General features: G+C 38.7%; 1 protein-coding gene across 2 annotated transcripts in view; it reads left to right on the plus strand.

Moving 5' to 3' along the window:
• Positions 1-13815, plus strand: part of cd276 (CD276 molecule) — a 78110-nt gene extending 64295 nt beyond the window's left edge. For both annotated transcript variants that reach the window (XM_056766987.1, XM_056766986.1), the window contains exon 8: positions 12062-13815. The gene's annotated coding sequence lies outside the window, so the exon portion shown is untranslated. The remainder of the gene's footprint in view (positions 1-12061) is intronic.
• The last annotated feature ends 560 nt before the right edge of the window (positions 13816-14375 follow it).

Below are 14375 nucleotides of genomic sequence, written 5' to 3' on the forward strand. Positions count from 1 at the left end.
GCTGTCCATAGGACATGTTGAAACAGTGATGCTGAGGGAGGCAGAGCGAGAAAGGGTGAGAGAGAGACTTCGAAAGAAAAGACCTTTTTAGGCATGTCAGGATGGGGATTTACAATAGAAGAGAGCGAGAGAGCATTTCTATGAGTGCCTGAGGAGGACTGTGGTTTCTATCAATGGTGTGATACTCTGCAGGAGGAAGTACTGAAACGTGAGGGGTGTAATAAGGAAGTAGGGTCATTTTGGAACAATTCCAGAATTCCTAATCTGAAGTGAGACCGATTGGGAGATTTTTTCGAGCAATGTTTATAATGCCTTTGTGTTTACACGGCAAAAAAAGACAAAATAAAGCTTGCTATTGCTGTGTTGCTCATTGTTACATCAAGCTATCCGGCGGACTCATCGGGTCGTGTGAACTTTGTTGACCAATCAGAGTTGGTCACTGTTGACCAGTTACCTGTTAATGACTTAAATCTTAAAATCTTAAATATGTTTTTAGAAACTACTCATGCTACGGTTGCTAATTTGGTATTACCTATTTACGATATTTGCATCCACTTATTTTTGATGTCGCTATATTCTGATACAGCCGCATGCTCTTTCCACACACAGAAGGAACAGACGCAACACAAAGTGTTCATCCATATCATAGGTGGAAATGGAAGTGGAATTAGATGCTACAGTATTGGCTGTGTTGTTCTTGCATTATTAATGGTTGTTCTGACATGGAGCCCCCAAAGGAGGGAAAGAGGAGGTGAAGAAAGAGATGAAGATAGAGGAAGAGGAAGGAGGCAGTAGATCAATGACGACTAATGAACACGCTAGGAGTTTCTCTCCACTCATCTCTTGACACAGGTCGACCTCATCCAGTTTATTTCGCCTATCGTACGTTTCTGCATTACGCACTGTGACCGGCCTAAGGGTTCAATTAGATGCTATTGATTACCCACAATGCAAAGAGATGACAATGTCTGCCCTCCAGTACATATTACCACTGTTATTTTTTAGTGGTGGCTAATTACCAAAGCATTTTATTTCAAGTTTAACCTGGTCATATAAAAAGGAAATTAGATGTCGTATTAAGAAGATGAAGTTTAACCCCTAACTCCATTAATATTGTTTTGTATTGTAGGTTTAATTGACAAGCAATTAAAGCTACAGTTTGTAAAAAGACGGGAACGAGAATCATGTTAGCGGATGACGTAAAGTGATAAAGTTTTATAAATGTGTATAATTGTGGTCCATATATAAGGGACTGCTCGAAACAAGCTTTGTAGACGCTAGACACAACTTCCGCATTCGTCCACAACACTGTTGTCTTGCGGTTCCTACATCAGTAAAGGCGGTAACTAAGGGTAACGTGGATATGACGGCAATGACTGCACAGCCCCGTGTCACTGTAAGTACTAACACTGTCCTCGTGGTTTTTGGATATTTTACTGTATTTAAATTAATCTGAGAACCATCACTGAAAGTGATAATACAAACTAAATAAGACATCATAAAAATAAAATAGAATTAAACTTAAGCTTAATTTAAAAAGTATTTACCTTGCAAAATTTAAAGAAAAACGAAGTCTTCAAAAATGGTTCGATTTCTTCGTTCCAAAAATAAATAAATAAAGCATTCAATTTTTTCAGTATTTGATTTTGGGTTGAAATATGGCTCAAATGTTATCGTGACATCCAGTGATCTAAATGCTTGTTTGCATGTCCCGCATGCACATAAAGAAGGACGGCTCACTCTGTTGTTTTTTTCCATCATTCTGTCAGGCCACTCATGAAATGGTCAACAACTCTGAGCCTCGGGCTTTTTCTGTCAGCAACGCTAAATATCTTCTCACGCAGTGTCCCTGCAGATTCCCTCTGTCTGTTAAACCGTCTCCATGAACACACGCTCACGTACAAACCCAACACACACCACACATCTCACATCGGGTCCGGTGGGACATCACAACTTCGGCTTGTCTGTTAAACTTGTGCTTTGTTCACATGAGCGCACGCATATGCTTTCTGCAAAGGGCGGCTCTTGTCGTCGGTCTCTGCTGGAAATTGGCCTGGATGTCTTGGTTGTCACATGATTTATTAAGATGCTTTGTGCGCAATTCATTTGTGTAGGCGTGAATCATTTAATGGTGCTAAATATACTGTACCTGTGTTTACTTATTTAGTTGAGTAAACGTCAAACAGAGGACTATCTGTGAACATCATTAGAAAGGAAATACTGTGGTGCCGCCTATACATAGTAAATAATACCACAGCACTCATAATGCTGTACTGTATGCATCGTTGCACTGAAGGACTATTGTATTTATGTGTTGCTATGTATGGTATCAACATGATTCTTAAAGGTAATTTAAAGAAGACCATTGTTCTTGCACGGTTAAATGCGGTATTAGTATTGTATTCTGTCTAAAAAAAATCCAATCGCTGAGGTACTCTCTGGTGCTTGTTTATTTTTGTCTGCATGTATTTTGAGTGCATTATATTGCTGCTCGTGCATATTAAGATTTGCTGACTCTGGATTATTCAGACAGTCAATATCAGCACTTTTACTCTGAGATGCTCGACACAGATCCCAATTGGGCTAGAGAACAATTTGCTTTAGATTAGATTTTTTTTGTTTTGTTTACCATAATATCCATAATAATTAGTGGTGGGCCGTTAACGGCGTTAACGGCGTTAACGCAGTGAGACTCTTATCGCGCGATAAAAAAAATGTCGCCGTTAATCTATTCTCAAAGTTGGGTTGGGAGCTGGGTCTATACTACGCAAGCTATGATGACTTTCACCTTGATATTTTAGCGCGGATGTATACCAGCTTAACTGCACTGTACGGGGCGAGAACGAGATTTTTCAACTCGCGTGATTCGCGGAAGCAGAAGCCGCCTCATCATCTCATAACCAGGGCTTCATTCGCGCGATTCGCGCAGCCTCATCATCTCATAACCAGGGCTTCATTCGCGTCCTTAGCGCCGCCTCATCATCTCATAACCAGGGCTTCATTCGCGCGATTCGCGCAGCAAGTAGGTCTATTGGCTCTTTGCATTAACATATAAATCACTCGCGATTGACACGCCATTCGCGTTTGGTCTGAACACAACATAACGTTACTGTGAAATTACCGCATCAAACGTGACGTGCTAACATGGATACAGCTATGAAGCCGCCGGGTTTGCTTCAGGGAATATTAATTTTTAAGAAGCTTCCCAATGGAAACATCGACAAGACTAAGGTTGTTTGCACATTGTGCAATGCGGAATTGGTTTAAAAAAAAAAAACTTTCTCTCAACAGGTAGTGGTCTAGCTTTAGTTGAAACCAGTAACTTTGTATTGAGATCTAATGTATTATGGCTCCTGTATGACATATCGCTTGTTGCTCCCTCACTCTTTGTAAGTCGCTTTGGGTAAAAGCGTCTGCTAAATGACTAAATGTAAATGTAGGAGATCTTCCAGTCTCAAGTACCACCTAAACGCAAATCATCCCTTAGCTAATGCGGAAGTAAACACAAGTTCATCTTATTGAACATAATTTAATTTTCATCACCAATTATCATAGTAGAACAGCTTTCTCAAGCAGTTTGTGATGCATTTTGGAAACAGGAGATGAGCCCCTGGTCTAATGCGCCACCTGGCTTGAGAAACCCGTTCTCAAAGACTTACTTTTAGTCATTATTTGGGTAGCACACATATTCTGAATGCCTTCGGCAGAATTCAAATGAGCCATTTTAATCTAGATTAATCTAGATTAATTTTGAAATTAATCTAGATTAATCTAGATTAAAAAAATTAATCTATGCCCACCACTAATAATAATGCATAATGATGTTTAAAACAGATCTCTTTAACAGTGAAGTGTGTAATTTCTGGGCAGCCACTTGGAATCGCAGTGGGATGGACACGCCAACATGGACTGAACCAATGGGTGTGCCACTGCAGCACAGACATTACACACTTAATAATTTTGAATAAACTGACATATATATATATATATATTTATACAGCTGCGCCCCCATATTTAATCAGCATTTCTAGATGTATTGTCATCCAACAAAAAACTGTCAGCATGACAAGAGACATGAAAAAATACATTTACAAATATTATTGTTGTGGTGCTTAAAAGTGAATATTGTTAATAAAATAGTGAACTTGTTTTCTTTGCAGTGTTTGAGGTTTAAATAAAAACCCTTTATCTTTTCGGTTATTTTCACCTGTTTCTCCAGTTTTCCTTTATGCAAATACATTTAGGATTTTTTTTACTTGAAATTTGATGGAAATATAGTAGTTCACAGAATGTAAACACATACCTTTAAATATTCAATTCTGAAAATAATTATTTGAAATAGTCTCTCAATTGTTTTTACAGCTGTATGTATATACATATGAAGAGTTTTGTTGAATTTTTCTTTATTATGTTATCATGCTTTTATTGCGTTTTATTGTGATAGTTAGCTGTTGTTAGTCATTATGGCTTAAATCAAAACAAGCCAACCACAGTTTGATTGATATTAATTGGAATGCACAAAAAAACATGATTTTAGATTTTTTTGAAACAGAGTTATCTCATTTTGGAACCAAACTTTCATATATATATATATATGTGTTGTTTTATAGTTGTTTGTTTTGTGTAGCAGAAACAGAAAAAGTGTTATGCATCTAGTGTGTAATTACCGTTTTTTTTCAGCGATAAACTGCTTTGTAGTTGCACTTAAGAATTTGTTGTCCAGATATGATTCAGGCCATATATGATTCAGTACGCTGACTGACTGACAGGAAGAAGATGAAAGAACCTGTGACTCAAGCGAATCACATGCTCTTTGAGGAATTCTTAGAAGTGCTCTTCAAATCAACAAGTATAAAAGGCAGTTTTATTAAAAAACAGTTTTCACATCATTTCACGGGGGATGTGTGATGCTTTCGAATAACTGTATAAGCTACAGTAGATTCTGATCTGTGCTTTATATCCAGCAGAGACCTCCAGGCCTGAGAGAGCAGTGAACTGACTGCGTCTGTGCATATATGAGTTAAGAACATATATGTTCATAATTGACTGGTCAATTTACTATTAGAGATGGTGGATTTGTTACCCAAGTGGTGCTTTGATATCTGTAGTGGCAGTGAAGTCTGTTATCTCTTATTGAAATAAGTTCAATTAAAATTCTAAACCGGAGCCGTCATTTCTGATCTGTAACAGCCATGTACACACAACAAACGCTGATCTTTGAAATTCCTGAGAGACCTCAGTCAGCCAAATCTGACATAAACATAGCTAAGTGCTGATGGCTGTTGGAGTCAGCAGAGCTTTGTCCTGTAAAATTCATTAGAGAGTGCATGCAGTTGCAGTTGCAGACGCAGAGGATGGGTGCCACTGACTCGCTTGTGTTGCATGACGCTCGGGTTGACTGAGGAAACAGAGTTTTTTTACTCCCCCCCTCATCTGAATCACCCTGCCTTTGGGGCTTTACCAAAGGAGACTCTTCAAACACTGCTTTGTACTGGAGTTGAGAATCAAGATTAATGCACTTCCACCGCACGACTCGCTTGAAGGAAAGAGACCCGGTATAATTAACACCACGGGGCCCAGGAGGGGAATTGGGAGAGGGAATTCATACAAAATCAGAGAGAATGATGACACGGGTAATATCTTTTGTTAGTTTTTTCTTTTTTGTGTAATGTTTTGATTACATGTGAGTCAACCAAAAGCGTTACAGTGTCCAACAGCAGAAACAGCCACTACAACTAACAGTACAGCTGTGTGGACGCCCAATCAATGTCCGAGCACACCAAGGACGATAGCCATAACTTTAACGACAATGTTATCAAATCGTATTAAATTTAAAAGAATAGCAGAGCCCACAGCACAAATATACCAGTAAGAATGGTGGAGCAATATTGCTACAGCACTTTTTTTAATAAGCAGGCAAACAAAATTCACATTTAATGGGCTCAGGTATATAAAATGTAAAAGTACAGCATGCAAGCTTAGAATAAACGTACAGGAACGCTGTTTCCATTGATGTGGATACTAATGTAGTTATCAAATCCACAGCCATACATGTTTTATAAATTGTTCACTCACTTGGCATGGGAAGTTTGTGTACGCCGATTTAGTGCAGATTTAGTAAATACATAACTTTTAACACATAATGCCCCGGTTTCACCGACAAGGTTTAAGATTAGTCCCAGACTAAATTAATTTTGAGCTGTCTTAACTGAAAATAACTGGCCCTGAGGTATCGTATAATATGTCAGTGCCATTGTTTTGTTTCAAGATGGACATCAGTAATGTTTTTTTCTACGGCATTTTAATAAAAGCGACTTAAATAGCTGAAATTCACTAAGGCATAGTACTGGTTTAGGGTAAGCCTTGTCTATGAAACCAGGCCTATAAGCATTTTTGGAGCATTCTCCACGCTGGTTCATTTGCATTGAAGCAATAGAGAATGCTCACCTTAAATATGATTTTTTTTTAAGGATGAAAAGAAAGGAGGAGATAAAGGGTGACTGTTCTTTTACTAATATTAATTACAGATTCTATATTTAAGCGTTGACTGTTAATCTGGTCTCTGTCTACTTGGTGTTCGAAATGGCGAGCAATCTAAACATTAAGTAGACAAATTGCCTGGTATGTAAAAAATTACATTTGGAACCCTAGTTACGGTTTATAGTTATCATTCTTGGTGTGAACAGACCTTAAGCAAAGCCCGTTTATGGAAGTCGTGCCACTCAGTGGCCATGTTTGCAATGCCATGGGTAGTTGTTTACGTCATAGCAGTCAACAGTCCTACCTCCTTGAATGGTTGAAGGCAGATGTTTCTAAAACCGCTGGCAAAAATCACAACTACTGTAAATGGCATATTTGCGATCAATGAGTAAACCTGATATGGACTATATGGAAAATGTTAAGGTCTTTTAGTTGCTGCGCATGCGCACAAAGAATCGTCAGTCTTTATAGATTGATGATTGGATCTTTTTACTGATAGGCGGGACTTTCTTTGCTAAAGCGGCTATATTGAGCGTTGCTTTCCCCTCAGTTCATTGTGATGGCAGTGGGGCAACTTGTTAAAGTATATTATATTTACCTTTACTCCGCCGACTGTGGGGATGTTACCATCCACTGGTTAAAGTCAACTCACATATTTTTCACACGTTGTTTGTTTCCAACATTTGTTCGCGTGCCCAGGCGAATTTCTGCAGTGTTCCACATGCTTTTTCTGACATTGAAAATGCTTTCGGAGACCAATCAATCACCAGTCGACCTGCATAAAATTTCCATCCCTTGCGTCGACATTCAGACTTGAATTTGTAACGCCATTTCTCGCCATTTCAAAGCCCCAGTCCAATTTTGCTGCTCTGCGGAGAATATGTGTTCTAAAGTGATGCTTCAGCAACTTAATTGCACAGAGGTGTTGGAGTAGGTTTACAGACCCTTCAACACACTGTGACATATTACACCACGTTCGGCTAATCTTCAAAATACGGACTAAGCGTGTAGCTCCCTGATTATTCCCCATTCCCTCCGTCTGAATTTCATTATCATCACAGCTATCATTTAAATTGGAGCGAGTAGAACAGAAGGAAGGTGTTGGGTACACTTTAAATATATAAATAAATATATGTTAACCAGGGACAGGAATGAAATATGGCATTCCCATTTCAATGCAAATGAAGGAGAGGATGAATGCTGCTTTGGATTTACAGAGCTACATTACAATGAGGAGCGTAGCACCAATGTTTCTCTGAACTCAACACTTTCCTATAGGCTGAGGAAATTAGTGTTCAGGGCTCTGCACTCGACACAAATGAAACTGTCTGTCAGCATGAATCCTTTTCCACGAAAGAAGCAAAATGAAGGTGTCTTCCCTCTCTTTAAGATGAGTTTCTAATGCTATGGAACAGTAATGGGTGTTTATTTAAAGGAACAGTTCGCCCGAAAATGAACTGTTTCTTTACTCACTCTTGTGTCATTGCAAACCCATTTTTTTGTTGAATACAAAAGGTGAAGCTGTAAACCTCCAAAAATGTGGTTGTTCTTGTAGGAGAACACTGCCTTCCATGAATGTGTTTTAGAGGTGCGTCTCTCCTTTCACAATCTAAATATGCCTTCTTTATTTTCCCCTTCCATCAGTTAGTTTTTCCTTGTTTGTCTGTCATATGTCTGCTAAATCAAGTTGCATCTATTTAGATGTATCGCGTTTGCAATTTGCCTCAGTCATTTCCGAATGGAGATTGGTGAGGAGACATGTGGGTTCTGGGAAATTGTCCAGGTGTGAAAATATTGTGCGTGTTCATTTGTGTGATAGATTACAGGGGGGTTCTGTAGGCCTTAGAGACGCAAGAGGGAAGCTGGAGTGAGTTTTTCACAGCGTTTCCCATTGATGTGTTTGTGTGGACTTTCACATAAAACTGTGACTTTGCACAGTATGTGCGACAATCTGTCTTGCTTCAATTTCATTCATTCAGAAATTCTCTTTGTCAGACTTGTACATTTTTAGTCTGAGCGCATTAAAGGTGAGTTTGTCAAGTGCTTTATGAGATTTTATGCAATTGATCCGTATAAAAGTCAGTTCTTAGTTTGAAATGCATTAAATGGAAATTATTCATGCCAATTGTTTTGTCTTAAACACTACAAATGTTCATACAAGCATACAAGTTTGTAATAGTGATAGAATGTAAAACAAAAAATGATTGCAATGAATTACAATAACATTATGATACACTTGATCTTTACTATAAAAATGCTGGGTTATTTATAACCCACTGTTGGGTCAAAATTATATTTGACGCGATAATGGATTAAAACAACCCAGCATAGGGTTAGATTACAACCCAACCATTGGGGTTCGTCCATTTTTGAAGTATAATTGTTTTTAAAGCTCTAATGTGTAACTGTTTGGAGAATCTATTGACAGAAATGCAATGTTATATTCATAACTATGTCTTCAGGGGTGTATAAAGTCCTTACATAATGAAGCGTTATGTTTTTATTACATTAGAAGAGATTTTATCTATACACACCACACCCTTACATGGAATTTGCCATTTTGTTTGTACAGTAAAAGGACAAACTGTTTTACTAAGCGGGTTTTGTAAAAAAATTATCTTCTTCGACCAACAAGCAAAAATGTGATGACATCTTAGTCCTGTGTCAGCCACCGTAGTGCTTCGAAAGGGAGGGGGGCAGGGGTGAACTGAGCCGTTGGTTGCAATTCACAACCTCACCGCTAGATGCCGCTAAATTTCATACACTCGACCTTTAGGATAATATAATTTCAGTTTGGTGTGTCAAATTTTATAGCACCTAAATACAATATTCTGTGTAGACTCTATTGTTTTAAGCTTATAACGTCTTCACAGCACCACAGAGATGGACACTTGTGACACCATGTGTATTTTAAAGACTGAAAATAATGTACATCGGCTGACCTTGTTCTCGACACCTTCCGCTGTCTGTGTGTGACTCCACGATTCTGTGTTTAAGTCAGAGTAACGCGTCGCTGGAGAGACAGATATCCTCACGCACTTCAGCAAAGCGTGTAGAAAAACTTCACGTCACCTCCTCTCTCTGATCTTTTGGTACAAGTGAACAGAGGACCCGGAATAGACGCAAGTCGGGAATCTCTCAAGGCGCTATAGCTGACTTGAACACGGATGACGGGTCAGAAAAAGAGTTACTGCCTTGTGCACATTTTGCTCTATATTTTTTTTCCTGCCCGCCATCAGATCAAGTCAAATCAGAATCAAAATGTGCAGCAGGGGTTTGACAGTTACAGCGGCGAGTTTAAGGGAAACTAAATGACTTTTTAAATGCATCCTTTTTGATTTGCGCAAACCGTTGTGCATTTGAAAGATCTCAGCATGTCACGTAACACTCTTATTTTTAAGAAAACCATGTGTACACATTGCTATACTAAGAAAAAGTGATGCTTGCAACAGCAGTGGGTCCGAGTCACAGGCAGCACACAAACTGCTACAATGTGTACCTTAAAGGTATAGTTCGCCCAAAATATTTTTTGTCATCATTTACTCCCTCTCTTGTCATTTCAAACCTGTATGACTTTCTTTCTTCTGCAGAACACAAAAGAAGATATCTTGAAGAATGCTGGTATCCGAACAACGGCAGAACCAATTGCATTGGTTTTCTGTCCATACAATAGAATTGAATGGGTACCGCCATTGTTCGCCTACCAACCTTTTTCAAAATACCTTATTTTGTGTTTCGCAGCAGAAAGAAAGTCATACAGGTTTGAAATGACAAAATGGCTAAATGTTGTAAATGATGACAGAATTTAAATTTTAGTGGGAACATTTTTACTCTAAGTGTAATGTAAATCACTTTGGATTGAAGCGTCTGCCAAATGTTAATTCTCCAGCATAACCAAAATAGTTGTTTTTGAGGTTGTCGGGAATTTAAAATCGAGTCTTGCCATAACGATCGCTATACTTAATGCTGAGAAAACAAGTTTGAGGATGAAATATTGTCTCATAACATCTGTGAGGCATCTTTCATTTCCCTGAACCTGTTGCTGAATGCTGCCAAATATTCCCTTTTCTACAGTTTCACGAAACACTAGGTTTCAGCGATAAAACGGCACGCACCCACGACATTTTGGACTGGAAAATCTTTCCGTTCTATTTACTAATCTAGACCCACTGCCAGGTACATGGCTGATTAACTCTAATTATGTATCTAAACTAACCAACTTCGTTCTCTAGCCAGCAATATTGGTTTTCCTCAAATCTTAAACTCGCAGTGCCTTGTGTGACATAATTAAGTTCTGTCCAAGTTAATTCTCTGGCAGGTTTAATGATGCATTTAAAGTTATTCCTCTAGCAGCATTAGCAGCAGGGGAAGAGGTCCACAGGGAATGAAGTGTGGAGCCGAGTGCATTAAAAGTTTGGACTTACCTGCTGTAATGGTTTAGGCATTGGTGATTGGATGAGATTGGAACATCGGTGCCTAATGAAAGCTATCTAAACCATGGCCGTGCAACAGTCTTTTAAAGGTGGATCATTGTAATAGGGGCGGGAATGACGAGTCATTGTGTTATACAGACTTGCGTGTGTAATGACCGACTGCCCTTGATGTTTCACTCCAGGAACACTCCGACTTTTAAAATAGTTTTAGGTTTTGGTAATCGATGTGGCTTGTGTCACATATTGCACAAGAAAAATGAATAGCAGAAAGACCTTCAATGCCTGATGTAGTGGGCGGCCAGTCATAACAAAATAAATGGCTGTGCAGAGGTTAACAATTAAGTCAGACAGTTTTGTGAACAAGGCACAGTATGTACAGTAAGTTTAATTTACATTTGCATTTGAAGGTTTTGCTCAAATAATAAAGTTAAATAGTGTTCTTTCAGTGCTATGGTTTATGAGCTTACATATAAAGAACAAGTGCTTAGGATATTCAGTCCTTCAAAATGGAGTTTGTAACTTTTTGGAGGATCTATTGACAGAAATGTAATATAATGTACATAACTAGGTCTTCAGAGGTGTATACAGACATTACATAATGAAGTGTTATGTTTTTATTACCTTAGAATGAGCTAATTCTGTCTACACACACCACAGGTCCCCTTACATGGAATTCACCATGTTGTTTCTACAGTAGCCCAAAATGGACAAACCGCTCTACAGAACGTGTTTCGTAAAAATGTCGTCATCTTCAGCAAAGAAGCGAAAAGATGACAACATGTTAGTTCTGTGTTAGCCGCCATAGTGCTTCGATAGGGGAGAGGGGTGGATGGAGTGAGCCGTTGGTTGCAATATGCAACCTCACCGCTAGATGCCGCTAAATTTCATACACCTTTAACAACATTACTATTGTTTGAGATTCAATTGATCAGTATGCCACACCATATTTCACAAAAACGACAGATGTGGTTGATATTACTGTAAATATAGTTTCTGTCAATTTGTTTTTGTGTTTATTGTGTTAGTGATGTATCCCATCTGTCTTTTCCACTGTCATTGTTTATTCAGCGCTAAATAAACTTTATTTGTTGCCGTCATATGCCTCTGATTTCCCTTTTGTAAACCTTCTATTTTTGTTTGTGTTGCAGGGTTGTGGCTGGGCAGTCTACGGGCCGTGCACAGATTTTACAGCATCGTCATTCCATCCCATTCTGCCTCATCTGGTTCAGCAGCATTTCCTGAGCGCCCGTCATAAGGGATTTAAACTTGAGTGTTTTTCACGCATGGATAGTATACGTTTGATATTTTGACATTTCACTCCATTTATTTCTGTATGCACAAGGGAAGCTGTATAAAGAGAAACAATGCAATGACTGATTTTACGTTACGTGACTGACTTTATAAGAGTTCTTGCCGGTTGTTCATCTCCTGGATTCCTCCCGAAAATCGACCCATTGGCTGTGATGAAACTCTTTTATCATTCACAATAGAGCGTCAGCGGTGGGATTTTGAAGTAAAAAAATCCAATTCATTTTCTCCATAGAGAAATTCATTTTTAACGGTAATGTATTTATGTTTCAAGAGAGACCCACCATGAGCATTGAGTTTGCTATGTGAAAGCATGTGCTTCTCAAGAAATACGAGTCAGTAAAAACGGATGTTTATTGGCTGGCTTCATAGTGAAAACCCACAGTACATTTGTCTGAAAAAAAGATCTACAAATCGGAAAAGTCCCTAAAAATGCGGATATTTTAATATTTAACAATATATTTTGAATTCATTTTTTTACTTATAATCAGCGACAATAATATTGGGCTGTTTAGTGTTTAGTCCACATGTTTTTCCCCAATTGTCAAATACAGTTTTGCTTTAAATCAAACATTGCATGCTGCGATTCATCTCAGAGCTGGTTAGTTTTGTTTTAATTTAAATCCCAATGGTAGAAATGAATGAGAACAATAACCCTGGAATCCAAGCTGTGCGGTCGCCCTCCATTGTGCTTTTAAAATTTAAATACACAAGTATGAGAAACCAGACGTGAAGGGCACCCGAGAGCAAACAGAACCTTCCCTCACATCATTTCCTGCTTTATATTCCCTGCACTATTCTGTGGCTTTTCTAAATAACATCAGGAGTGATAAACTTAGCCATTTTACCAGCCTGTCTTCTTTCCTTCTTCCTCTCTCACCTTCTCTGTTCTCGAGCATCTGAAATATGTGGCATGCGCCCATAATTGCATGCAGACGTGTTAAAGGGAAAATCTGTTAGAAGACCATCGGCTCTGACAAGTTGGGAGCTCCACCACTGTCACCAGCTCCCATCTACTCTGCATTAGGAGAGAAGCCCCATGCAACATCTCTGACCTAATAGAAAGTGAGTGGTTTAAGAAAGCAGCCGGCGAGCAGCTCACCGTCAGCGTCTCAGTCGGCACCCTATTTCTCTCCTGGCCTCTCTCACTTTTTCTCACTGCATCCTTACGATCGCTCCATCCTGGCCTAATTAACGCCTGCCCATGAAGTAACTTGTAGCTGTCAGCGTCTGCCTGCTCCGCAAAAATCCAATAACTTCAGGGAGCAATTTAGATGGAACACCAGCTAAGCTCCAGCAAACTACAAATGGTGCATGAGACACGCCCAACTCCCCGCCTGACCTGACAGCACTGTGTGCTGCTGAAATCGGTTGTGTTAATGCATGCCAACTCATTGACTGCCAGGTGGAAAGTACAACAGACTGGGTTGCTGTATCTTAAAACTGTTGTTTTTGTTCATGTCTGTTTTGTGTTAGTTTTATCTGGGTACTTTGAAAATGGGATGCATTTGAATGGGATATGTGCCAAGTCTTTTTGCAAAAAATGTTTTGCCTGCCGTTTATTACGTTTGTAAATTAAAGTTTTTGTTTACTAGTGATGGTGTCGTTTTTACTTGTAGATATTTCCAAAACAATCTGCTTATCGTTCTGTTGTGTAATATCTGTAAGCAGTTATTTTGCCAATAACAATTAACCAATTGCACTTGAACAAAAAGTATTTTGCATGAATTGGTTAAATTATATGAACAGACATAACACACTCAGACTCTAAAAAAAGCATCCCGTAAAATGGAGCGCAACTTTAAGAAAACGAATTTAGAGGTATTTCGTATAGCATGGAAGGATAGTACTCGAAATTACAGGAATGCAATAAAAACGTCTAGATCCGCCTACTTTTCAACACTAATAGAGGAAAACCATCACAACCCTAGGTTCTTATTTAACACCGTGGCTAAATTAACAAAAAATAAGTCGTCATCGACGTCAGATTCTGATTATCAGCATAACAGTGATGAATTTATGAACTACTTCACAAGTAAAATCCAAGATATAAGAGAAAAAATTATAACAATGCAACCTGTAGTGAAATCCGCTGAACAAACTAACTACAGCACCCCTAAGGAGAAATTGCAATTATTTTCTACAGTAGATCAC

This window comes from Triplophysa dalaica, chromosome 14 (assembly GCF_015846415.1).
Source record: "Triplophysa dalaica isolate WHDGS20190420 chromosome 14, ASM1584641v1, whole genome shotgun sequence".
NCBI lineage: Eukaryota > Metazoa > Chordata > Actinopteri > Cypriniformes > Nemacheilidae > Triplophysa > Triplophysa dalaica.